The sequence below is a fragment of the Ambystoma mexicanum genome, chromosome 1q (genome assembly GCF_040938575.1).
Source record: "Ambystoma mexicanum isolate Mex_15411 chromosome 1q, UKY_AmexF1_1, whole genome shotgun sequence".
Lineage (NCBI taxonomy): Eukaryota > Metazoa > Chordata > Amphibia > Caudata > Ambystomatidae > Ambystoma > Ambystoma mexicanum.
In genome coordinates, this window is record NC_090922.1 from 470,720,524 (window position 1) to 470,737,162 (window position 16,639).

General features: G+C 46.1%; 1 protein-coding gene across 3 annotated transcripts in view; it reads right to left on the reverse strand.

Moving 5' to 3' along the window:
• The window catches only part of LOC138528855 (uncharacterized), a 179,344-nt gene that overhangs the window by 118,333 nt on the left and 44,372 nt on the right, over positions 1–16,639 (reverse strand). The window lies entirely within an intron of this gene.

Consider the following 16,639-nt stretch of genomic DNA (forward strand, 5'->3'; position numbering starts at 1 on the left):
CTGGCCTACCGCTGCTAAGGCCCGCGGTGCAAAGGCCCTGTTTTGCACCTGTTATGCGCTGGAATGCGCACCGTCTCCGGCGATAGTATAAGGTATGCTCTAACCTTTACATTTCGCTCCTGATATATCTATTCATCACTCAAATACAATCCCCCATGCTCGCTCGAAGGCTATCTGCCCCTTCGATCTGCACACCAACAAATCTGTATCAATTAACGGGCGGCTACGAACGCTGAACAACCTCCACCTGCCCAAACTTCCGGCCCACAACGTAAGACTTAACTTCAAGGATCCCAAACAAACTCTTCCTGTAACTGCACAATACTCACCTTTTGTCAAGATAGTCACCCCCTTAACCTATTATGGGTTACATATGCAACTGTCTCACACTGATAATCATACCTATACTAGCCTACCTGTGCAATTGATGTTAGCCGACCTATGCAATTGATACTGGCCTACTTGTGCAATTGATATTAGCCGACCTGTGCAATTGATATTAGCCGACCTGTGCAATTGATATTAGCCGACCTGTGCAATTGATATTAGCCGACCTGTGCAACTGATACTGGCCTAACTGTGCAATTGATATTAGCCGACTTGTGTAACTGATATTAGCCTACCTGTGCAATTGATATTAGCCGACTTGTGCAACTGATACTGGCCTACGTGTACTACTTTTTACCTAGTGCAATTGTTGCACAATCAACACTAACCTGGGCGATAGTCTCCCGACTCAAAACACCATCCAAGACCCCACGGCAAGCCCTGAACATGCTTGGCAACCTAAAAACCCTACCTTTAGTACTTGCACTTAGCATCCTAGCGACTATGGCTCTAGTCACCCTCCTAACGTGCCCTCCTCCGGACAGAAACATGAGACTTAGATCTAGACGATTCCGACTCTATGATCCTAAAAATACCAACAACCGAACAGTGTTAACTATGCCTAATAACCGAACTATGGCCAATATAGTAAAGTAATGTTGCCAGTCCCAATACACCTAAAGTTAAACTCCCCCCCCCCTACCCTGCAAATAAAGGCACAGTATCCCTATCGAGATCACTTATCAATGCCAGATCCCTAGTAGCCCATGCCTCTGAAATTGCAGACACATTACACAATGAGAATCAAGACCTACTAGCCGTAACTGAAACTTGGCTCCATGACGCGGCAGGTCCTGCCCTCATGATAGCAATACCCGAGGACTACCAGATTATCAGAGCGGATAGGCCTAACTCTCGCGGTGGCGGCCTAGCCATTATCGCCAAAACTAGCCTCTCCATCAGACTTGCCACTCCAACTACATGCCACTCATGTGAAATCCTTACGGCTAAACTTCCCCTATCTAACAATCGCACCTTAACAATCCACTTGATATACAGACCTCCCGGCCCTTTAGGAACCTTTGAGGAGGACCTTACAGATATAACTAGCAACACTAAAAACCGCTCAGAATCCTTGATACTGAGGGATTTCAACCTAGACTTCGATGAGGCTGGAAACAAACACTCCCAAGCTATAGCTGCACTTCTAAAAGATCATGGACTAGTACAAAAAGTCCTATCCCCCACCCACATCAAAGGTAGAATCTTGGATTGGGTGGCTGACTTAAACTGTAACATTATTATTACTGATAATGTACCACAATTATGGTCCGACCATCACCTTATTACATTCTCGGCCCAATCAACCTCCTTAGTCCTAAAACCATCGAGATGGCACCGCCAACTTCCTACTAGAAGCAAAAAGGACATCACAGCCGAAAAACTACTCCCGCACCTCCTCCCTTCTTTGAATAATGTTAACAATAATGCTGACCCTAAATCCTTAGTGGAAATCTTCAACACAGCTATGTCCCATGCCCTGGATTCTACCGCCCCACTAAAACTCCGCAAAGCCAGACAAAAATCCCACCTCAATGCATGGTTCACACCTCAACTTAAAGAGTTAAGATTAGAGAAAAGAAAATTGCAAACAATCTGGCGCCATTCCCCGACTACTGCGAATAAGGCTAAACTAACAGAACTTTCCAAATACTACAAAAAGGAAATAACCAACTCAAAAAAAAAATATATTCAATGATAGTATTGGAACTTGCTTTTGTAATTCTAAGGAACTGTTTTCCATCCTCCGCAAAATGGAAGCCCCAATTCCACCTGCAGACACTCTTCCCCGAAGGACAAGCCATGGTGCACGGCAATTCAAAAAGCCCTCCTAAACAAAATCACTACACTCCAACTGAAAATTGCTATGAAAAAAGCTTCTCTGCCACCCTCTGAGCAACAACCACCCCCTGAAACAGGTTGTAACACAACTACTCCATTTACCTTTAAAGAAATGTCTATTCTCGACACTGAAAAAATCATTCTTTCCCTAAAACCTTCAAACTGCAAGGGCGACAGTTGCCCGGCACAAATTATAAAGGATGCGGCTAGAGACCTTGCCCCATTTATCTACAAGCTCATAAACGCCTCCTTTAAAACCAATACTGTACCTAATAACCTCAAAGAATCCTGGGTCCTCCCCCTGCTTAAAAAACAATCCCTAGACCCTACCATTCCCACCAACTATAGACCCATTACCACTGTCCCTTTTCTACTTAAAATTGATAGAGTGGCCTATATTCAAATTCAGGAATACCTGGAAACCAATCATCTACTAGGATCTCGACAGTCTGGTTTCCGCCCACTCCACGGCACAGAAACTGCCTTGCTAGACCTTAAGACTCAAATTGACGAGTTGAAGGACAAGGGACAAACAGCTATGCTACTTCTCCAAGACCTCTCTGCAGCGTTCGACCTAGTGGATCATGTAGTTCTATGTAACCATCTTAGGTCGGCGGCGCACTTTTCAGGGGAAGCCATAGCTTGGGTCCTGTCCTTCCTGGCCAACAGGACAATGCGAGTCTTCTCCCCAATAACTGCTGCTGACCCAACTCAAATCTCCTGCAGAGTACCCCGAGGATCCTGTGTCTCTCCCACTATGTATAATATCTTTACTAAGCCTTTGTTCAACAAATTGGACAGATTGGGTATCACTTACACAAACTATGCAGATGATACCCAGATCCTCATTCCCCTTTCGGGAAACTTTTTGGAGGACACAGCCTTAGTAAACAGACTATACCTCCTCATTCAGGCATGGATGGCATCACATGGCCTCTGCCTGAACGGCGAAAAAACTGAGATACTGATCCTAGGCTCCGAAACTAACATAAAAAACTTAGCCCGAACTATACCGCCTTCAATATCGACAATAATCTCATCAAAGTGATGCCAGTGGTCAAAACACTAGGCTTCTATCTTGATGCCACTCTCTCACTGAAGAAACAAGTCAACTCACTCTCAGCCTCCACAGCCTATACCTGTAAGCTTATCTGAGCTTGCAGACCATTCCTCTCTACCTTGAGTTGCACCACCCTCGCCAATGCCCTTGTAATGTCTAGATTAGACTATTGTAACGCTCTCTACTCAGGTGCCAACAGAAATATCATTGACAAATTACAAATAATGCAAAATAATGCCCTAAGAGCTGCACTGGATATCCCTAGGAGAGAACACATCTCTAACGCTAGAAGAGAGGTTCATTGGCTACAAATATCTGACAGAATACTTCTAAAAACAGCCTCCCTCACCTCCAAATGCTTAAACAACTTGGCCTCACCCTACCTTGCTGAAAGGATAATAGAAGATCGTCCATACGTCCAACGAGAACAGCCAATGCCCACACTCTGGAAACGCCTAGATTTAAACGTGCCACAGCAGGAGGATCTAGCTTCCCAGTCATTGCAGCACAAACGTGGAACGCTCTACCGCACGACCTTAGAAAGGAACAACCATATCCGAAATTTAGACTCAATATAATTAAATGGCTACGAACAAATGACTATTAACTCACCTTCCAAGCACCAGCTACTCTGGTCTCTGCTGCTTGTTTTTTAACTTGCTTTTCCTTTGCATGCCACTGTAACTATCCCGGCAGCCTATCCTTCTAACTGTTTTGTATATTATATGCTTCTTTGTACACATTATGTAACCATTATATGCTTCTTTGTACACATTATGTAACCAAGCTTAAGCTGTCTTGACTTCTACTGCGCCCGGCTACCTAATGGGTTTGGCGCGCATTATCAAATAAATAAACAAACAAACAATAATGCTAGTGTATTTACATTCACATTCGTTTATTTTGCATAAAGTTCAAGTGACCACAATAACTCTGAAATAATTAGTTAAGTTGATTCCTAATAAACCAATGGTGGCTCTTAGGGAGGGTCTAATGCCTGTGTGGAGGGAGATCCTAAGTTAACCACTAATCATCAACCCGAATAATGATTGAGAGATAAATGGTTTAAATTACCTGATAGTATAGAAAAAATTATGTAAGTGCACCCCGAAGGAAGGAGGTGGTAGTGCGTATAACAAAATGTGGAAGGCTGCTTCCAAGTGTGCGTGATGGCTGTCAACCAAATCAACAACCTGGGCTGGCTCAATCTGAAAAATATAGAAATATACTGGACGAGAGATATCAAAGAATGATGGTGTACACCCTATTATTGGCATGAAAAAAGATACCCTGTGGTATCCAATTGTTACTACTAATTTAATATAGATAAAGAATGGCCATCATACCCTCCAATTGAGGGGCCAGCGTGGTCACTTTATAAATGCAGAGCGAGTGTTAGTCCAATGCGCAAGCCCATCTGGTATACATAACTTACACGTTTATAATATTGTCTGCAAATTCAAAGGGAACAATTTATTTTGAAAATGCTCGCTAATCCAGAGTGGCCGTAGACGTCTGTCCGAGTTACATGGGATTTCCACAATTGCTTCAATACAAACAAAAAAGGTCTGCAAACGGAATGTATTAAAAAATAGAAATAAATAGAAGTGTATATAAAAAAAAGATTAAGTAAAGAATATATAAGTGAGCAAAAGTAGCTTAAATAGTGGACGTACCTAGATAGTGGAAAAAGTTGGATCTGGCATGTTTAGACCGTATTCGGGGTGAAGAGCCGGGAGAACCATATTATGAATGCCTGACGAGAATTCATAAGTGGATGGGCACAGTCTTCGATCGGTTCTAAAGCATCCAAGCTAAATTAAGGTAAGTAAAAAGTACTATAAATCAGGCCTGTAGAATAGTTCTTTAGTAGAAAGTCCCCAACGTTATTATCTTTCTATTTCAGGTGCGATTGCGAAAGTGATTCTAACTCCGTGCGGAAGCATCGGCGACCATTACCATGGTAACGCACTTCGCCATTTTAAACAAAGTAGCGTAATACACGTGCAATGAGTTATCCAATCAGGCTACGTCGACAATTGAAACTAAAGAAGGGACTGACAATGTCCATCAGGATATAACATGACCGCCATGTTGAAATGTTTTAAAGGAAGGTAAGTAAACGTGTATATATCGTGCTGAATTACAAAGAAAGTCTATCCTGAGATATTGCACATGTGATGGAGTGTAAACATCAATGGAGAAAATTTGTGAGGCAAAAATGTTGTCTTTAAATTATATTTGTAACCTAAAACAAAATATATACACTTCTATATGTTCTACAAAATTTGTTTTGGTTTATTATTGTTATTTACAAACAGAATTAACTATTCTGAGGTCATAGTAGTTGGTTTAGCCAGCACATAAAAGTGTGCAGGGGACGGGAGGGTTCAAAGCTTGAGCCTTCTCCTTCTTTGTTTGTTATTTGTGGAGGTCTTGTGCCAGGATCTCTACCAGATTAGGAGTGCACCAATTTTGGTATCTTATTCAACACGTCATTGTACACCGTATTCTTGAGGGGGTTGAAACCCTGCTGGTAAATAGATATTTCCCCAAACATGGACTCCCCAGAATACTGGGATGGGATTGTAGAGATATTGTCATCATATGTTGGGGCTCCCATTATATGAGGAGGGGATATGAACCTTATTCTCGATTTTGGACTTGACAGAACTGGCATGGCCCCCAAACACCTGCCCACGGCGGCTCGCCGCCTTAAACTGCATATTAATGCACCATCACTAAGGGACGCTTGGAGGCTCACACACCCGCAGACACAGGAATATACTTTTTATTCCTCAGTACACAATATGGCCTCCTGCATTGACCTTTTGCTGCCGTCAGCTCGCTCTTGGGTAGGGTGTTCGGGGTTCGTATCCAACCTTGAGCACCATCTGATCACTCCCCAGTGATTTTAAATATGAGAACTGATGGACCCCGTCCCCCATTGCTACTTGGAGATTCAATTAGGAAGCTCTGAAAGACAGCCTCATTACGATCCTGCCGGTCCGGAAACAAGGGTGCTGGTAAGCTTACAGGCACTGTGGTTTCCGGACCAACATACTACAGGTCTGCCTGCCAGAGCTGCCGTGACCGACAGGTCTGACCCTGCCGGGCACAGCGGCCACGGTAGGCAGACCAGTCACAGAAGCACTGGCACAGTTAGCAACAGTGCAAGTGCTTCTGTGTCCCCACTCCCATAGAGTTCTATAGGACTGGGAATGGGGACTTACATTTTATTGACGCCTGACTTTCCGGCCCGGTAAATATTTATGTTAACGCAAGGCCCGTAATGAGGCCCGTAGTGTTTAAAGCCGATATCACGTCTGACACAGAAACCTTCTTTGCCTGTAACGCTGCTGGAGACCCGTCCTTGGGAACTAGGTGGCAGGCCTTTAAAGTCTTCATAACAGGGATGTCTATATCCAGGTAGGCAGGGGTCCTAAAGGCGATCAGAAATGGCCTTCGGCTTAGTGAAGCCTGACTCAAGGCCCTGGAGACCTAACATACCCATTCACCTGAGGTGAAAACTCTAGCTCCAATATGTACCGAGCTGGAGAGTTTTCGTGCACATGCCACACGAGAGGTTCAGCTTCTCGCTAGGCCGGTAGCCGGCAGAAAATATGGGGAGGGAGAAATACCCGGCAGGACACTTGCTAGGGCGGTGCATGCCGAATGTGAGAGAAACCAAGTCGACAGTATTTTCAATGCCCAAAGGGAACTCAAATGGGAAGAGCTAGATGTTCTGGACGTGTTCCGGTGCCAATATGGGGCCCTATACCAAGCAAACCTGTGATATGACCCCATTGCCATCAATGCCTGACTGGAGGAAGTGGCCCTGTCAAGTCTGAGTCCACAAGCTACTGAAAACCTTAACACCCAGCTTACTGTAGATTACATCCTAGCCATCATCAGGGACCTCGCAAGGGGAAACGCCCCGGCCCCTGATGGTCTAACTACCGAGTTCTATCGGGAGTTTGGAGTTCTCGTGTCTCCATATCTCAATGAGGTCTGGAAGGAATTATTAGCCAACTCCCTCCTACACAAATCCATGTGCGAGGCCGTCCTAACTGTATTACTCAAACTGGGCAAATGACAGCTATCACTCATGAATGTGGATACAAAAATCTCTGTTAAGGCCCTTGCGAACTGTTTATTAGCATTAATGCCCCACATTGTCCATCAAGATCAGGCTGGGTTCATCCCTGGCAGAGCAACCTCTCCCAACATCCATCGACTGTTTAATGTGATGGCTAGACTGAACCCCGAAATAGAGGCTGTGGCAGTGACTATCAACGCCCAGAAAGCATTCGATATGGTGTCATGGAAATATCTATATCTGGTACTAGGAAAAATGGGGTTGGGGCCCCGAGATGCTCAGATACATTAAACTCCAGGATATCCAACCAATTTGAGTTGGGTAGAGGTACCCGCCAGGGATGCCCCTCGTCCCCTATCCTATTTGCACTTGCGATTGAGCCAATGGCAGACTTTATCCTCTTCCATCACAGCAGCATAGGCTGCGACTCAGTCGCCCCCCTGAAATTATCTCGTTACATAATTTCGTTACAAGCGGACGATGTCCTGCTCTATATCCGCGATCCACAAGTTAATTTGGACACCATCATCTGGGACATTACTCTTTGGCGAACATGCAGGTTTCGTTATTAATTATACCGAATCCGCAATCTCCCCCCCCCCCCCCCCCCCAACGCCCTCCACAAAAGACCCCTCTTGGGACTTCCCCCTTTTATGGGCTCCAAACGTCATTAATTAAATACCTGGGTGTGAAGGTGGCCCGTGAGAGTGCCTCCCTCCTCAGAGATAACTACACGGCCCTCGAAGAATAAGTCTGAGAGAAGACCACTAACTGGAGGTTGTTTCCAATCATTGGCGTGTAGGCTTGTCCTAATCAAGATGATTCTACTTCCCAAATTACTCTACACATTTGTTAATGCCCCCCTATGAACCGGCAAACTGTTTATTAAATTACATGGGATGCTATCACAATTCTTATGGCACTCTGGGGCGGTCCAAAAAAAGTGGCTAGACCAGAGTTACCCATATTCGCCCGTCGGACTGACGGCCCCAAATTTAGAATTTTACTGGGTAGCTTCCCAAGTCCAATTTGCTTCCTACTGGTCTGGGGAGGACTCACAATGTGAGGCTGGAGAACCTGGCTTCGGGGGAGGAATAATCTTCGATCACTAATACTAGACGATAAATACACTGATGAATGCCCCTTTGACCCGGTGAGGACAACCTTGACTGCGTAGCACTCAATCTTTGTCAAAACTGGGATCAAACACCTGTACTATAAACAGCTTCCACTATGAAAATTCCCCAGGTTGGGCCCCACATGGGACCAGTTACTGAGCTTACACTGAGAAGGGCTGGGCTACCTGGCGTTGACTTGCCTGTATCCAAATGGATCCTTTATCACTGCACAAACCAGGAGGTAGAGCCACAGGGATTCAGCCATTGAGCAGGATTCACGCTGCTGTCACTGCATGGTAGCAGAACTACCCCAATTAACCCCATGAACAATGAGGAATTGGCATACATGGTAAACACCACAAACTGTTGTGGCCGACTTTCCACACTATAAAAGATTATTTGAAAAAGAAATCTGCGGATACACTAGCAATCAGGTTGAAATGGGCGGAGAGCCTAAACGTGGAACTGTCGTACACCCAAAGGAAAAACATGTCCCTCCATACACGCAACGTATCCCTGAACGCCAGATTTAGTGTCATGCAATTTAAATTGTCAAACAAACGTTATAATATGTCTGGGAAACTGATAGAATGCTCAAGTCTGGGGAACAGCTATGCCCAAGGTGCCATGTAGCCATGTAGAAGGGGCCAGCCACATTCACATGTCCTGGAGTTGTCCCTCCCAGGCAGAGTTTTGGGAATCAGTTTTAAAGATGGTGTCGGAAATAGCGGGGATCGTGCTGAACGTTCTCCCTTGGGCGCACCATTTGGAGGTTGGTCCACAACTCCGACAAAACGCCTTAGACCATTTGTAAATATGGGGTGCATGATGGCTAAAAGGTGCATAGTGCTCAAATGGAAAGCCAGAACCCCCCCCCCTTCAACCAAGACGTGGTTGGCCTACATCGATACCCTTCCTATCTCCTCTAGACCTAGAGGCACCTTGATGGAATTCTGAACAGATCTAGCCAGCACGACCCCCGACTAACCACCTGGCTACCCTGCTGAATCACCCCTTATTCCGGAATACCATCCATCCACAAGTGTTGTGAGCTCCAATTGTAAACTGCTACTACAGGCATGTATTATTTCACTATTAAGCATGTCTACATCTGTATGCTCATATACAACGAAGTGAAGCATCCATATTAGTGTTCACAAATATTCTTGATTTCGAAAACTCTATGGTATGTTGTGTTGATGTAACATTGTCAGTCAAGGATACCATGGTCACATCACTGATGTTCTGGAGTACTGCAGTCGTCCAGCCGAGAGAGAGGGCAGGAGCCTTCTCTACAAGACTCTCGCTCAGCGTGCCGAGTGAGGAGCCCTACCAGCCTTCCTGCAGCACTACGGCGAGACCGCGACTGGTCTTGTTAATTGTGCGAAATTTTACCGAAATTGCTCAATAATTATTGCACTGAAGTGCAGCGAAGAGGCAAAGAAAGAATTGCGCCATTTTCCGACGCCTGTGAATCATTTGGCTTCATTGGTATTCCATTGTGAGCAACATGTGTAATGGCCGCGACCGGCATTGGCTTTGCCTAAGAGGCGGATATGAAAACAATTGCAGCCACCGATTGGTTCATGGCAACTGCACCAGACTACATCCGCCTACCATTACCACGGGCAGGCGCAAGCCGGCCGTTGTTAAGGGCCGTGAATAAGGGCCTGTCTGTGCTGTCGGCCAGACACTGCCAAAACAACCTCCCTCAGCCCTTCTATACTGCTCCCATATCACCGAAGGTCATCCAGCCCTTTTAGCTCACATCCCTTCGCTCCGCCATTCCCCATGGACCGATAAACAAGAATTGCACACCCCCTAAGCCCCCCCATCTGCATTAACATGGTCTGAGACTACTAGTCGGCAACTTAAACACTGAAGCTTCGACTCTCAGCGCAGCTGACTCCACCCTTCCAGCACCCGATTACACTCAAGTATGTTCTAACCACCCCGACTCTGTCCGTACCACATGCCTGCCCTGCTCAGTTATTACTCGGCGGTGCCCCCACTAGCCACGCTGCCCTGAACTGTATTAGCTTATGCCTAATGTTTAGGACTGCATTCTGTGCATGCCGCTAGCCATTGTCTCGCTGCCCTGAACTGTATTAGCATACACCCAAGGTTTACATCTGCATTCTGTGCCTGCCACCAGCCACTGTCACGCTGCCTTGTATAAGCCTGTGCCTAATGTTTTATGACTGCATTCTGTGCCCTCCACTAGCCTCTGAATTGCATGAGCTTTTACCTAACATTTATGACTGCATTCATCTTGCCCAATTGATCCCATGTATTCCACTACGTGTCCACAGGATTCACACATGCATACGCTTCAGAACATACTCTGCACTACTCCAACCTGGCATCGCCTGCTAGCGCTCACCTTATCCACCTACCCGAACTCCGCTCCATCATTTATGTTAACTTTCAATGTGGTCCACCACGCTTACACCACCACACAGGTCACAATCCAAGCTGGCCCGGCCTTCCCAAGGATCCCCTTTGGCACACGCTGCCCACCGGCCCACTTAGTCTCCAGACTCTTCAGGCTCAGGTCTCGCACTGAACCGGCTCTACCTCCCAGCATCCCTAGTCCCGCGGCTAGAAGGAATCTCAGGATGGGCTCCTGCACCCACCACTCCTATGCAACAACTTGCTCCACCACAGTAAACGACTCAGCCATCCTACTAGAATCTTCCGCCTAGGACTTCCGCCTTCCCTATTAATACTCTCCACACACTCAAATCTAAATCTAAAAAACCAACTCACGCACCCTCCCGTCCAGTAACCTCCCCCTCCATCGTCTTGCCTCCCCTTAACCCCTTTACTAAGAATCCCCCCACACCTGGTTTTAAATGTGCACTTATAAATGCACGCTCTCTCTTCGCCCATGTGCTGGAGATCAACAACCTCATCACTATTCACGACCTAGATCTACTTGCCATCACAGAGATTTGGCTCTATAAAGCTTCCGGCCCAGCCATCTCGCTAGCCCTCCCTCCCGGTTACTCCATTCTTCGACAAGACAGACAGCTGCAAAAGGGAGGGGGTGTAGCGCTCATTACCAAAGATGCCCTGTCCATTAGGCTATGCAACCACCTGTGGGAAAGCAACGCTGACCTCCGCTCAGCCAAACTGTCTCTGTCCCCCCAACTGCACCATTAATATACATCTCGCGTACAGGCCCCCAGGCCCAGCCCCGGATTTCCAAGGTCATCTTCTGCATGTACTAGGCAACAACCTAAAAACCTCCACAAAAACTATGTTACTTTGTGACCTTAATCTAGGTCTGAGTGACCCTAAAGACAAAGCAGCCTCAGCCCTAGCAAAGGAATTGAAAGATTTGGGGTTCCTACAAAAAGTTACTAGCCCGACGCATTGCAAATGCAGCACCCTCAACTGGGTGGTAGACCGCAACTGCTCCACCACCATCACTTCCAACTCTCCACCTACCCCTGGACAGACCACAACTATATCCAGTTCACCATTACTACCACACCTACCACTAAAGGCCTCACCTTTGCCCCTCCAGCTCTGGTCAGAAGCTCAGGAAAACTAACCAAGGACAACCTTTGTCCCCTCCTGGAAGGCACTGAACCTAAGCCCCCCATTCTCGAATGACCCTAGCACACTTGCAGACATCTACACCGACACCCTCACTAGAGCGATCAACACCATAGCCCTTATCGAATGCAAAAAAAGAGAAAAAAATCCATGCATACCAACTCTTGGTTCACGGATGAACTACAGGCCTTACGTACAAGCAAACGTAACGCATTAACTAACGGGCACTCCAAGCATAGTGACTCCACCAAGGAAGAATTCAAAAGGCTATCCTTTTGAATTAGATATATAAAGCCAAGTCAAACTCGTTCAACCGTTGCATCTGTAAAACTAACTCACAATCTAAGGAAATGTTCTCCATTTTCAGAGGCCTTATCACTCCTTCCATCAGCCCTGATTAGATCACTAAAGATGAAGTGTGGTGCTCCAACATACAGGCAGCCCTGCTCAGTAAAGTAGAATTACTCCACGAAAAATACAAGCACAATTCAAAACTTTACCAGAGCATGACCATCCTCCTCAACCCAGCCTCCCGTCCTATAACCCCACTGACCTACTCTTCTCATTCCGTGACTTCACAGAACCGGAAGTCCTCTAACTCCTCCAACATCTTAAACCATCTATGTGCAAAGGAGACATCTGTCCGCCCAACATAGAGTGTGCTGATTCCCTGGCTCCACCCATCACGGCTTTCATTAATGCATCATTTACTACAGGTACTGTCCCTTCTAGCCTTAAAGAAGCCTGGGTAACACACGCTAAACCCCCACCTCCCCCAACAACTACTGACCTATCACCACTGTCCAGTTACTCCTCAAAATCCTGGATAAAGCAGCCACAACCAGATCCAACAGTTCCTCGAATCCAATAACATCCTCGGTAAAAGACAATCAAGATTCCGCAAAGGCCACGGCACTGAAACCGCCCTTCTGGACCCAGAAAAACAAAATTATGGACAAAGGTAAACCAGCTCTCCTCTTACTCCTGGGTCTCTAGGCCACCTTTGACCTTGTGGATCATAAGACTCTCGAATCTCACTCATGCAGCTCACTTTTCTAAAAAGGCCTCATCATGGATCACTTCCTTCCTAAAAGGAAGAGCCAAGAAGGTCTTCTCAGACCAGGTGAATGCAGCTCTATCCACCATCCTCTGCAGAGTCCCACAGGGCTCCTGCACAGCTCCCACTCTACAACCGGTTCACAAAACCACTCTTTGACAAAATGGACTCCCTTGGCATAGCTTATACCAACTATGCCGAGGATACTCGGGTTCTCCTGCCACTCTTAGGCTCGTATGACCAAGACACCACAGCCCTCGGCCTGATTTACACCACCATCCAAGCCTGGATGGCAACTAATGGGCTGTGCCTCAATGGTGACAAAACCGAGATAATCCTTATGGGCCCCAAAGAAACCCTAGCCAAACTCCGCAAACAATACTGCAACTTCACCATCGACAACTCCATCATCCCCGTCTCCTCATCAGTTAAGACGCTAGGGGTTTTTCTAGAATCCACCTTGTCCATGATGCGACAGGTCAGCGCCATTGCATCTGCATCTGCCCACACCACAAAGCTAATAAATGTGGTAAAATCATTCTTTCCAACCAGAACTGCCTCTATATCTAGAGCCACCATTGGGGCCAAACTAGACTATTGCAATGTACTCCTAGCAGGCACATCCGCACAAAATCTAAACAGACTTCAAATAGTCCAAAAGAATGCTCTCAGAGCAGCACTTAAGATCCCGAAAAGGGATCACATGACCCAGGCCAGGCGAGCAACTCACTGGCTTCCCGTAAAGGAAAGGATCACCTTCAAGACCCTCACCGTAACGCACCAATGCTTAAGCCTCTCTGCCCCTCGATACCTATCAGAGACTATCACCAGAGACACCTCATCACGTCCTAAAAGAACCTGCCACGCCAACCAACTGCGCATCCCACCCATAAAAAGAGCCAAAGCAGGGGGGGTGGTTGGCTTCCCTACATAGCACCTAAACTATGGAACATCCTACCAAACTCACAGAGCTGAGACCTCCCTCCCAGCCTTCCGGAAAATGCCAAAAACCACATTCTTCAACTAACACGGCCTTCTCTCCTCTTGCTACTGGCCCCCCCTCCTCTCCGTCCCTCATGCTCATCATGTTACTAAGTATGTTTTTGCTCGTCTTCATGTAACTAATGTGTAGTATGCAATCAAGAACTCTCTTCAACGGCGCCACAGTGCTCACAAGCTGCTGCGTGCTTTAAAAATGTTAATAAATAAATCCTTGTTGCTGCTCATTTTTCCATTACGTGTGCAAGAAAAAAAGTTAAAAAAAGAAACTTTGGCTGACCTACACCTGGTTGCTTAAGATCGGAACAGGACAACAAAGACGAGTAAGTGGATATGCAGCACAGACTATTGTAAGGAGGCAGAAGTACGAGTCTGGCAGAGGTGGTATATTTGTTGACAAATGTGAATATAAAGAAAAGGAAAAACCTACCTGAGCCTATTCCTAAGAGGGGTTTCCCTACCTCCAACAAAAAATACTAAGGATTCTGTCAAGAAATCAGAAAACATAAAATGTCCACCGTCCTGTGTCCAAACCCATTTCCATCCCTTACACACTAAATTAACTAAGGAAAACTTTGACCTTCTGGATCCAGAAGGCGGCTTCTCTTTTTCTGGACTACAACTAAAATGTTTAGTTTTTAATGTTCAAATCTTGACAAGAAAACACAATTCCTAAGTATCGGGGACGTCCCTTCCCCTTTTCTACTTTCACCCCACAAACGTCTTATCAAGTCTAGCTCCTTCCTGCTCCTACCAGACTTGATCTGCAAGTCTGATTATTTAAAATGGTTTCACTAAACAAATATCACACAGCAAATCCTGTTAATTCTTCTGCCAGATTTGACTGTAGTTCTTTCTTTCTCCACCTGTAGCTGTGTCTCACAGGAAACCAACCATCAAAAGCAAAGTACACAATATGTATGATCAAGTCTGGTTTATTCCCTTGCCAGACCCGACTGCAGCTCAGTTGTGTTTCAAAAAAGTCACCATAAAGCAATGTTCACATATATAACATCAAGTCTGGTTTACCTGCCGTTCTGGTTTGTTATTCCAAAAAACATGTTTAACAACGGGTCCTCGCCCTTTTATTTTTACTTCTTCCTTTTTGTACCGGTCCCAGACCCCTCTGGGACACTTCAAGTTCTTTCCAATTTGTTCTATGTCCTGTTTTCCTTTCAGGTGGGTCCCTAACCTTTTAAAACTTTCTTGGGATTTCGCAACTTCTTATGTGGGTGCCCGACCCCTCTGGGATACCTTTGGGTCTCCCAAACCCGCTTTATAGATTCTCTCTCATTCCTGTGGGTCCTGGACCCTTTTAGGCCTGCTCAGGGTTTTCCCAGACTTGTCTTGGATCTCAGCACCTTGCTCACATGCTTCCTTAGACTGCAATGGGTCCTTGACCCTCCTGTACTATTCTTGTGCGGCTTCCCCAGTTTCATGTGGGCCCCAGACTCACTCTCAGGTTTGCCTTGTAGCCCATAACCCCGTTTGCGTGCTTCCCGGGACTGCAATGGGTCCATGACCCTTCTGTAGTCTTCTGCTGCGCTTTCCCCAGTTTCATATGGGTCCCAGAGAACTCTAAGGTTTGCAGTCCCTTTTTGCCAGGCAGGGTTTACTAACCTGCCAGGCACGGTTTTTCATAGGTCTGCTTTGTATTTCTCCACATGGACGGGAATGAGGGAGAAGGGGTTCCTCAGCTTTCACCAAAGGCCTTGTTTCTTTGTGATCTCTGCCACCCATTAAGGTAACCCAGGTACATTTTGTGGCATTACGTTCTGCCTTTGGTGTCTTTGAGGGACCGTCTCGGCTTGCTGTGGGCTTCAGCACACCTTCAGGCTCTCTTGACGTCTCCCCGCCGTGCTTCCAAGTCTGGTCGCTATCGGTTCGCGCCTCCTGCCTCAGTTGTGTGGTCTGGCTCCTGGATCTGCGATTCTCCAGCCAGGACAGCAGTGAACACCTCCTGTGTTCGGCAAGGCTCGGGTAGCGTTCCTGGCTCTTAGCAGCAAGCCGTTCGCCAGCGCTCAGTTCCTCCAGTGAGGATACAACAAGGTTGTATTTATGATTGCAGTGATTTGTTAAGAAAAACGAAATAAGCACTACCTGCATGCAGCCTTCCTGCCTGCATTCTCTGCTCTCCAGCAATAATGAAGCAAAAGCCACCCAATGGTAGCTTTTGTTTATTACAGCTGGATGGCTTTTGCTTCATTAGCGCCGCAAGGGCAGAGCTTAACAGAAGCACAGGACGCTCATCCATTTCACAAAATGGATGCCTCCTAGTGCTTGAAATGTGTGATTTTGAGCATCATTTGCTCAAAAGTTTACATAGGAACTTTCTTTAAAAATATTTTTTATATATATTTTTGATCATGGCCCATCTTTTGAGCAAATACAATTTTAAAAATATCCCTTTAACAAAGTGGCATTAAAGCAAAGAAGTTACTTTTCAAATGTCAAACTAATACAAAGCAGATTAATAATTCCAATGTGAATCAAGAACTGGATAATCATACCAG